We start from the raw sequence: 10,303 nt of genomic DNA on the forward strand, positions 1-10,303 counted from the left end.
GGGCTGTAAGCAGGAGCTGAAAAGACAAGGCTCAAAGCTGAAGCAGCTGCGCTAGTAGGGAAGGAGATCCAGCAACATCAGGGAATGAGGGACACATAAGTGGATTTTCTGGATAACTGGGCATGCTCCTTTGGGCACTAAAACTTTATAAAAAAAAATTTTTTTTAAAAAAAATCACTTTTGATAACCAGCTTTCTAAAGTATGCCAAACCGTTCACTGCCTTCTTAGAGGATGCTAATTACACTTTAATGTTTTCTGGATAACTCAGTCATCAGTATAAGCATTTATTATATAGAATACTACTATATATCAAACTGTATACTATACAGTTTTGCATTTGCTTTTTTTTTTTTTAAGTTCTTCTGTTTCTTCCCTCAATGTCAGTCTGGTGGCTTTCATTTCTCCTACTGGCAGTGTGCTTGTCTGTAAGACTTACTCCCTGCTCCCCCTCCTGCCATTAATAATTTATTGTGGGCTAGAAAAAACAGATAACCAAATTTCTAAACTTCATTCTTTCTAACAAGGGGCCCAGGATCCAGTTACTCAGGCTTGCAACCTCAGACTCACCTTTTACTCTACCTTCTCCTTCACAGTATCCACACTGAAGCAATTGCCAAGTCTTGTCCATTCTCACACCTCCCAAAAAACATCTCATCCCCTTGTTTCTACTCATTCAGCCACCACCTTGGTTCAAATCTTCATCACTTCTCACCTGGACTATTATAACTGGTGTTCCTGCTTCCAGTATCTCCCTTCAACAATCCATCTGTCACAAAGCTGTCAAATGAATATTCTGGAGAATGGCCTGACCATGTCACTCCTCTGATGAAAAACTTGGGGGCTTCCTAGTGTCTCCAAGATAAAAATAAATTCCCTCTGCCTGACAATTAAAGTCCTCCACAAACTGGCTCCCAACCCACTTTTCTAGGCTTACTTCATCTCACTTCTCTTAATCAATTCCATGTTCCAGACAAACTCTACATTCCAGACTTTTATCTATTCCTGTTGTTCAATTCTTTCAGTTGTGTCCAATTCTTCATGATCCCATTTGGGGTTTTCTTCGCAAAGAGCCTCTGTTTTATATCATCTCTGCCTGGTAGAAGAAGAGGGAGAAAGAAGACCTAGGCAGATGTGGGAGGAGAGGGAGAAGATAAAAGGGAAGGGGAAAAGGTACATTTGTGGCTCCGTCAGAGAGAATCAACGCTTCTTGTCTGGACTATTATAATGGCTATCTAATTGTCTCCAGTTTCTTATTTCTTCAAAGCTGCCAAAATAATCTTAAAGCACAGGTTTGATCATATCACTCCCTTATTTCAGAATCTTCAGTGGCTCCCTATTGCCACTAGGAGAAAACACGAATTCCTTGAACTAGCCTTTAAAGCTCTCAACAATAGGGCTCCATGGGACACCTAGATGGCACAGTAGATAGAGCACTGGAGTCCTTGAAGTCAGGAGGACCTGAGTTTAAATCCAGCCTCAGACACTTGCCCCTGTGTAACTCTGGGCAAGTCACTTAACTCTGCCTCAAAAAAAAAAAAAAAGATATAACTCACATTAAAAAAACAAACCAACAGTATGGCTCCATCCTAACTTTTTCAGACTTTTTTTTTCACACTCCTCTCTTTCCCATATTCTATGTTTCAAAAACTTGGATTACTTGCTTTTTGCAAAACTTGGCATTCCATTCCTTAATCCATGCCCTTGAATAGGCAGTAACTCATACCTGAAATGTATTTTCCTTACTTCTACCTTTTTAGATCCTTAAGTTTCTTTCAAGACATCTCAGGTATCTTCTCCTTAAAAAAAACCAAACCCCAAAACTTTTCCTGATTCTTGCTATTATGATTCTTGCTATTAATGTTCTCCTCGAATAATCTATTTACTTACTTGTTTACATGTATTTCTGAACAGAATTTACATTCTTAAGGATAGGGACTATTTGTCATTTTTGTATTCCCTGTGCCTACCATGATGACTTGTATGTACCGTAACAAATGCATAAGACACATTTGTTGGATTGAACTGAATTGTAAGAACAACAAAATTGTAAGGACAGAGGAGGCATGACTTTTCTTTTCTGTATATCCTCCACAGTTGCCTGGAACAGTGGCATTCACATGATGGGTATTTTACAAAAACTGCTGATTGATAGAGATGTGAAATCATAAATAACAATGTTTCCTCAAGAACAGTAAAATATTTTCAATTTAGGATTTTAAAATGGTTTCCAAACGCCAACTAGTCCCTCTAAGGCAAATAGGAATCAAGTTTTACAACTTCCTAGCAAGTCTAGGACACTTAATTTCTGAGCTAAGTATTCCAACCACTAGTCATCTGTCCCGAGAAAAGAATCATCTTGCTACATATCTATGTGCAACTTGGCCTGTGACTATCAGCTCAGGAAAGACCCAGACCTAGTAACAATCTTTTTAGTTAGTTTGTTTCATGTTTCAAGAAGTATGAAAAGATAAACACTTTAATAATGCAGTTAGTTCATCTTCGATGTCAGAAGATGATCATGGAATAATATTTTAAAATGGAAATCAGTCAATTCAAAGAGAAAGATTATTTTAAAAATTCAGTATAAGCAAGGGGAACCTAAATGATATCTGTACTTAAGGCCCTTCCAAATGCCCGGGGCTTGTGATATGCTGGTCTGAAAAGAGATAGAGTGAATGAATCAACTTTATTTATATCATGAGTGAGTGACAATAGCAAAAAGGGACAGCTGGGGAGCAAAGTCCAACCTGTTGCCCCGTCACCTTTCTGGGAATGGCTCCAAAGCATTGGATTGAACAACACAGGCACAAGAGCATCAGATCCATTTCATGAAACCCAGCCTGGGTGACACTCAGGCGCCAGGCACAGCTGCAAGGGGTATTGTTCAGTGCAAGAGAAGTCGCTGAGTAACTCTGAAATGTGGCCATGGGGGGAGGAGAAAGGAGCTAAATAATCATGGCAGCACCACAAAACCCCAATCTAACCCCTAAAATTTTTCTTTTTTTTTTTTTGAAAAATTTTTACTATTATGAACTTGAGAAACCTTACAAAATAAAGAACCTAATGAACATTCCACTCTAAATAATTACACTACTCCAAATTATTTTCCAATCTTTGGAAATGCACCTATATGTGTTTTTACTTAGGGTTACATATACCATTTTAGATTCTGCTTTTCCCCTTGTTTCATATTTCATATATAGCTTCTCGTATGTCAAGAACAGAGGATTGAGGACCATAACGACAGTGGGTAGGAAAAGGAAGAGGAAATTGCAAAAGAGACAAAATAGGGAGTAATCAGAGTATTAAGAGAAGAATTAGGGTCATGGAAACCAAGAGAGATTCAAGGGGATAAGGGAGGTGTCTGATATCAAATGCTATATAGAAGGGGTGCTGAATGTAAAGAAGGTTGTTTGTTTTTATAAGTTCAATAATACCTTATATTTATCTAGCACTTTAAAGATATATTTATTATTTGCAATCTTTAAAATAAATTTCTGGTTTCACAGAGCTACGGACCTAATGGAATTGGATGGGATCTCAGAAATCATCTAGCACAATCTCCACCAAAATCAATAATCCTGTTTAAAACTTTCCTAATAAAGGGGGCAGCTAGGGGTGCAGTGTATAGAGCTCTGGCCTTGAAGTCAGGAGGACCTGAGTTCAAATTCAGCCTCAGACACATAACACTAGCTGCGTGACTCTGGGTAAGTCACTTAACCCCAATTGCCTCACCGAAAAAACAAAACAAAACAAAACAAGACAAAACAAAACCAAACCAAACTTTCCTAATAAAGAGTGATCCAATAACCACTGGAAGATCTTCATAATAAACTCTTAAAACTTTTTAAGGTGGCCCATTCCATTAAAAATACTTTTTATTGATAAATTTTGTTGTAACATCATGTCAATCTAACATATTCTTAATAGAACATCATCTACAATATATAACCTCACCCCACAATAGTTAAAGAAAAAAATAAAGCTATAATAGTGATTGATAATACATGCAACTTTATATTTTAGTAGTTTTCTGCTAATTAGAAGGATGGCATATGCTTTATAAGTTAGTACCAATGTTTTGTTATCTGTATTTCATTCCTATTTAAATTTATCTTCATTGATACAACTGTAGTAACTGTGTTCTTCTGGTTCTGCTTTGTTCATCCCGAATCACTGAACAAAAGTCTTTCCATATATCTTCGATTCTTCATTTTATATATTTCTTATGACACAGTAGTAGTACTTTGCACAACACCTTGCACATACTAAGCATTAATAAATCTTTGTCAATTTGACAATTCCATCCATGCATCACAATTTGTACTGCCATAACTCAAGTTAATAAACACAGTTCTTACCTCTCCCCACTGCCATCTAAAATAAAATTACACATGTGCTTAGATAAATATCCCTATACATATAGGAATTCATTTTAGTTGTCAATAACTTCCTTATGGCATATACTCAGAAGTAGAGTCACTGGGTCAAAGGGTATGTGTTCAGGATTTTTGCATTTGCCTTCTTGCATTTGTTTATGAATTCTTTGGGTCCTAGAACATGATCAGTTTTTGGTTAAGTTCCATGGGAACTTGAATGATATGTATACACTTTAAGTTTTCCATTCTGAAATTTCCATGGGACTATCAAATCTAATTCCTCTAACATTTTTTCTTATAATTTCCTTCTTATTTATCTGTTTTATGGTCTTTGTCAAGACCTGAAAGAGAAACATTACAATGACTTATAATTGGTGTCCTAGAAAGATTTTTTAAAAAATCAGTAATCTTTTCCTTTATTACTATGCTATTTGGTGCATATATAATGTTGATATTGTTCAATTATTCACAGTGCCTTTAATCATGCTAGAGTTTCCCTCCTTATATTTGTTGTTACCTCATCCAAAATCATCATTGCAACTCCTGCTTTTTCTGAATTCAGCTAAAGTACAATAGATTTTATTCCTGACCTTCACCCTGAATCTATATAAATTCCTAAGCTTAAGATTCCTAAGCAGAAAATTGTTGGATTTTGTTTTCTAATTGATTATTTCTTTTTAATGCTGATTCTAACTCATCAACATTCAAGGTTATAGCTGTTAAGTTATGTTTTCTCTCCATGAGATCCTGTTATGTTACTTGTTCCTTTTTATCAATACAATAGCACATATTTTTAAAAATCACCTATGTCTTATTCTCTGTATTAATGTACCCTCCCAAAGACAAATCCTGGTACTCTACTTTCACTGAAATAATTTTTAATCATTTTTCAAAAAACCAAAACAAAAATATAATTAGGAATGATCCTCTTGTTCCTACCCTCTACCTCTTTGTTTAAATTTCACTTGTGGCAACTGTTTTCAAGAAATATTATCATACTTCTCCCACTTGATTTCTTTTGATGCTCTAGATAATCTAGTTTTGCTTGCTCTCCTTTCAAAGGATTCTTTCCTAAAATCCCTAGTTTTTGTTTTTCAAATTACCCTCATATTTTGTGGGACTTAAAAGCCACAATAGACACGATCACCTTCTTAAAGAATATTAACAGTGTCCTACTCAGTTCTGTATTCCTCATGAAGAATTAACTTTTCATACATTATTGAAGAACCTCATTTTTGCCTAAAAGAATACACTCAGTTTTGTGAGAGAAGCAATCTTGTGGTATAGGGAAATTCTCTTGTTTTTCAAACTATCACATCACGGTGGATTTTTTTCCCTTTCCTATTTATGTTTCTGGTTGAGTAGTCTTGAGTAGTCTTAAATTGGTTTATATTCATGTACAAATTCCTTTGTTGGGGCTGCATGCAAGATTTTCTCTTTGACAGTGGAGCTTTTAAAGTGGCAACTGCATTTCTGGATAAGTTACAGTTCTTCTCTTATGGTTCCTATGGATTCCATCACTTTGCACTGTACTCTGTTTCTAGTATTTCTGGGAAATTTTCTTGCATGATTTCCTTCAATTTGATATTCATGCTTAGTTTATTTGTAGTCTTCTGGGAACCCAATAATTCAAAGCTTGTGTCACCAAGCTCTGTCATCTAGCTCTCTTGCTTTGGTTTAAAGAGATATGAAGTCTTCTTCCAATTTTTCCATTTCCTACCTTCTGGCTACTCTTCCATCTGAATTATTTTTGATTCTGCATGAGCCACTCTCCTCCTCACATACTTTTTCACTGATATTTTCCACCATATTTTCTACATTATCAATTTTCATATTCATCTTCTTGAATTCTTCCATCTATCTTATTTCCATTTGTATAATGCTAACTATTGTATAAAAATAAAGTCTTCCTTTATATATCTTACTGTGACCCTACACAATTTCAGAAAATTTTGTGTTTCTCTTACAGAGTAGTAATAGCTGCTTCAGTCTGTAAGTTTTTCTGTGAGGTTTCCATCCTTGAGGGCTTTTTATCTTTAGCCTTTTTTTTTCTTCATTGCATTTGTCATTATTTTCAGATGGGGAGCTGGGATTAGTCACAACTACACAGTCTGAAACAACACACTTGTTGAACGTCAGTCAGTTAGCCAGTCCATTCCATTTTGGGACATCATTAAATTGGTCAAAAATTTTTACTTATATTTAGCCAAAATCTTCTTCCATTTGACTTCTACATTAGTCCTAGTGTTCTCCCCTTTGGAGCCAAACAGAACAAGTCTAATATCTCTTCCACATGACAACCTTTCAAATATTTGAGCACTGACTAGTTGTTCTGTTTTTCACATCCAAACTAAATATTCCCAATTTCAACAACTGATTTTCATACAGAATGGTTTGTAATCCTTTTGCTATCTTGGTCCTCTTTGTCTGGATGGGCTCCAGCCTGTAAATGAATGTACCTTCTAAATGTTCCCAGAACAATCAAGATGTGGTTGGATGAAGGTGGGGTGCCACAATTTAACTGACTGGTAAAACTTAACAGATTACAAAATCAACATTAAGAAGAATTATCTACATAAGAAGAAAGCTTCATTCTTTATTACATGTACCTAAATGCTAGGCAGCAATAATTAGGCCAGCTTATATTCAAAGTGTTCTATTCCCCCAAACAAACAGCACTCACATAACTGAAGCTGGTTTTATTATTAAGAAGGAAACACACAACTTACTTTTTGATGGCCTATTACTTCCTCTGGACCATTAAAAACCATGGGCCTTTTCAGGTGTATGAAAATGGTACCATATTCTTTTATTTACCTCATTTCAAAAGACCACTTCAATGAATATTTTTTAAAACATGACAAGATACAAGGCTGAAAGAAGAAGATATGGAGCCAAGGTGATAGTTTTAATCCTATGTCATAAATGGTAAAATGAAGCCATTGAGAAATGACACGTCAACAGTTACTCAACGAGACATATTTGCTCATGCTGTTGTTTTCTAGACAGGGAGTATTTTGAGGGCAGTTGGTCTGCTTAATTCAATGGACAATAGTTCATGCGTATAGATGTTTAATACATAATATCTGCTGATCTACATCTAAGTTCCTGAGTCCTAGTTCCATGATAAATCCACTATTAAGTTGTGTACAGTTTCAACTGTATCACTCTTTAAATACCTCTGATGGAAAAAGAAGACTTCTCTCAACAGCAGATATTGGTATTCCTACAGCAATCCAAAGTATGAACTTCCTCTTTTTTACTTCTTAAAATCTCCAACCAAAGTAAAACAGAAATTGGTTGAACTGAAAACAGTGACACAAAAACTAGTGATACTTTTCTTATAGGGTATCTTGCTATTATTGCCTCTTCCTTGTCCATTCCCACTGCCCCATCCTGTAGACATGTTATGTTTTTTGCCTGAATTACTGCTCTAACTGTAGCATAACCAGAGCCAAAACTGGTCGTGGCACTTCTTCTCTCTAATCCCTTCCTGAACCATACTACCAGACTCCTTTTTATCAAAATTCTACTTTGAGATGTCAATGCATTGTTAAAAATCATTCAATGGTTTTCTAATGTATACAAGAGAATGTTCAAACTCCTTAGTTTGGCTTCAAAGTTCATGTTTAAACATAGTTTTTATTATATTTACAGTATTTCTAGTCACTCTGTTCTAATTACTGTCCTTACTCATTTTTGCCTCCAGTTCTTTGTTTGTGCAGTTCCCCTAAATGGATCCTCTACTTAATCATACCCATAGTTCAAGGTCCAGCTCAAGCTTCACCTCTGTCTTGAAGATTCCTCTGAGGACTCTAGCCACAGTGATCTTGCTTTCCTTTAAACACTTATAGCACTTAATCCTCTTTTTAAAAAGATATTTTGTTTTAATCAGTCAAGGTCTACCTTCTGATGGTACCACCTCAAACTGAGAACACAATAAAAACAAAACTTACATTATGTATATTTCCAAAAAAAAAAAAAAAAAATGGAGGCAGATGGCATATTCCATCATTAGTCTTCTATAATCCCAGTTGGTCATTACGCTGATTAGAGTTCAGCATAATAGCATTCTATCACATTTACATACCATAATTTCTTTATCCATTCCCCAATTTATGGACATTCTTTTAGATCCCCATTCTTTGTCACCTCAAAAAGCATTACATTCTTTACATGTTTAGAGCTGGTTGTGCTGAGGGATTACCTCCCTTCTTCTCTTTCCCTCCTGTTTACCTGTTGGGTAAAACCTATTCCACTGTCTGACTGTGTGTGTGCTCTTCCTTATTTCGATCAGTCCAGATGAGAGCGAGGTGCTGGTGTCAGCCACTCCCTGCTACCCCTCCTCCTTGTTTGTACAGATGTCCACTTGTGTACCCTGATTACGTGAGATAATTTTCCCTAAATTTCCTTTCTCTTCCCCTTACACTCCCCTCAACCTCATGTATTCCTCTTCCTTTCCCTTTCCATTCTTTTCTTCAGATCATCAAGACGTTCTCACTCCCGGGTTATATCTAACTAGACTCCCTCTATGAACCCTGATGATGATGGGGTATGTGTATTGTCTCCCCATTTCTGAATATAAGCAGTCTATCCTTCTTTAGAGTCCTTTGTCATTGTTCATTCATGCTGACCTCTTGATGTTTCTCCTCACTCCTGTGTTTGAATTTCAAAGTTCTTCCCCACTCTGGTCTTCATCAGGAATCCTTGAAAGTCCTCTATTTAATTAAAGATCCATTTTCCCCCCTGTAGCATTATACTTGGATTATCTGAGTAAGTTATTCTTAGCTGTAAGCCCATAGCCTTTGTTTTCTGGAATATGGTATTCCAAGCTCTCCATTCCAATATCATGGTGGCTGCTAAATTGTGCGTGATCCTGACTATGGTTTCTTGGTATTTGAATTCTTTCTTTCTGGCTCCTTATAGTATTTCTTCTTTGACCTCGAAGCTCTGGATTTTGGCTATGATGTTCCTAAGAATTTTCATTCTGGGGTTTCTTTGAGGAGGTAACTAGTAGATTCTTTCTATTTCCATTTTGCCCTCTGGTTGTAAGAGTTCTGAGCAGTTTTTTTGGTTTTTTTGGGAGGCAATGGTGTTAAGATAGTCCAATAATTCTTAAATTTTTTTCCTCATCAATCTGTTTTCCAGATCAACTGTTTTTGCTATGAGATTATATATTTTCTTTTTAAAATTTCTTCTAATTTTGTCCTTCTAATTTTTCTTTTCTTTTTTTTTAGTTTTTTGACGTTAATATTTCTTGTATTCACCTTTGGGATGCTCCCATAGCAGTCTGATTCAGGGCAAAGTCTGATTGTTGCCCCTCTAGTCTGAGCTCTGCAAATCCCTGACCAATGACTGGGCCTGTGCAAGAATGGATTGCTGCTGCACTCTGCCCTTTTTAGTCGGCTGTGAAGCTCTGTTAGCTCAGAGTAGCAGAATTGTAAGTTCTCCTTTGGTCTGGGATTGTGGCCCTGATTACTCCTCCGCAGGCTGGGCTAGAGATTGGAAGTGAGATATCCTCTGAATCTGAGGTCTGAGCCATACCGCTGCTGCTGCTGCTGCTGGCTTCTGACCTTCCTCCTTGCTCAGTACACTGTCCAGGGTGCCCTTAGCCAGGAACACCACTCCTCTGTTCAGGTCCCCTTTCTCAAGCTGCCCTGAAGATGTGACCCAGAACTGAGTAGAGAGTGACAAAGCTGCCATCTGGAACCTCTTCTTGTCCCAGTAGTCCGGTGTGGGTTTGGGGTTGCCTGGCGTGTGTCTGGGACTTATCTTGCCCTGGTGCACAGCCTCTCTCTGAAGTGTTCAAGAGTAGTATGCTCCTAGCCTGACCTACCCCATCCCCAGTATCTATCTGGGGAGAGACACCTCCCTGTCTGTCTCCTTTTGCTGAGCTGGGCTGGACAAATGACTCACTCTGACT

Source organism: Vombatus ursinus, unplaced genomic scaffold, assembly GCF_900497805.2.
Source record: "Vombatus ursinus unplaced genomic scaffold, bare-nosed wombat genome assembly UNPS02014945.1, whole genome shotgun sequence".
NCBI lineage: Eukaryota > Metazoa > Chordata > Mammalia > Diprotodontia > Vombatidae > Vombatus > Vombatus ursinus.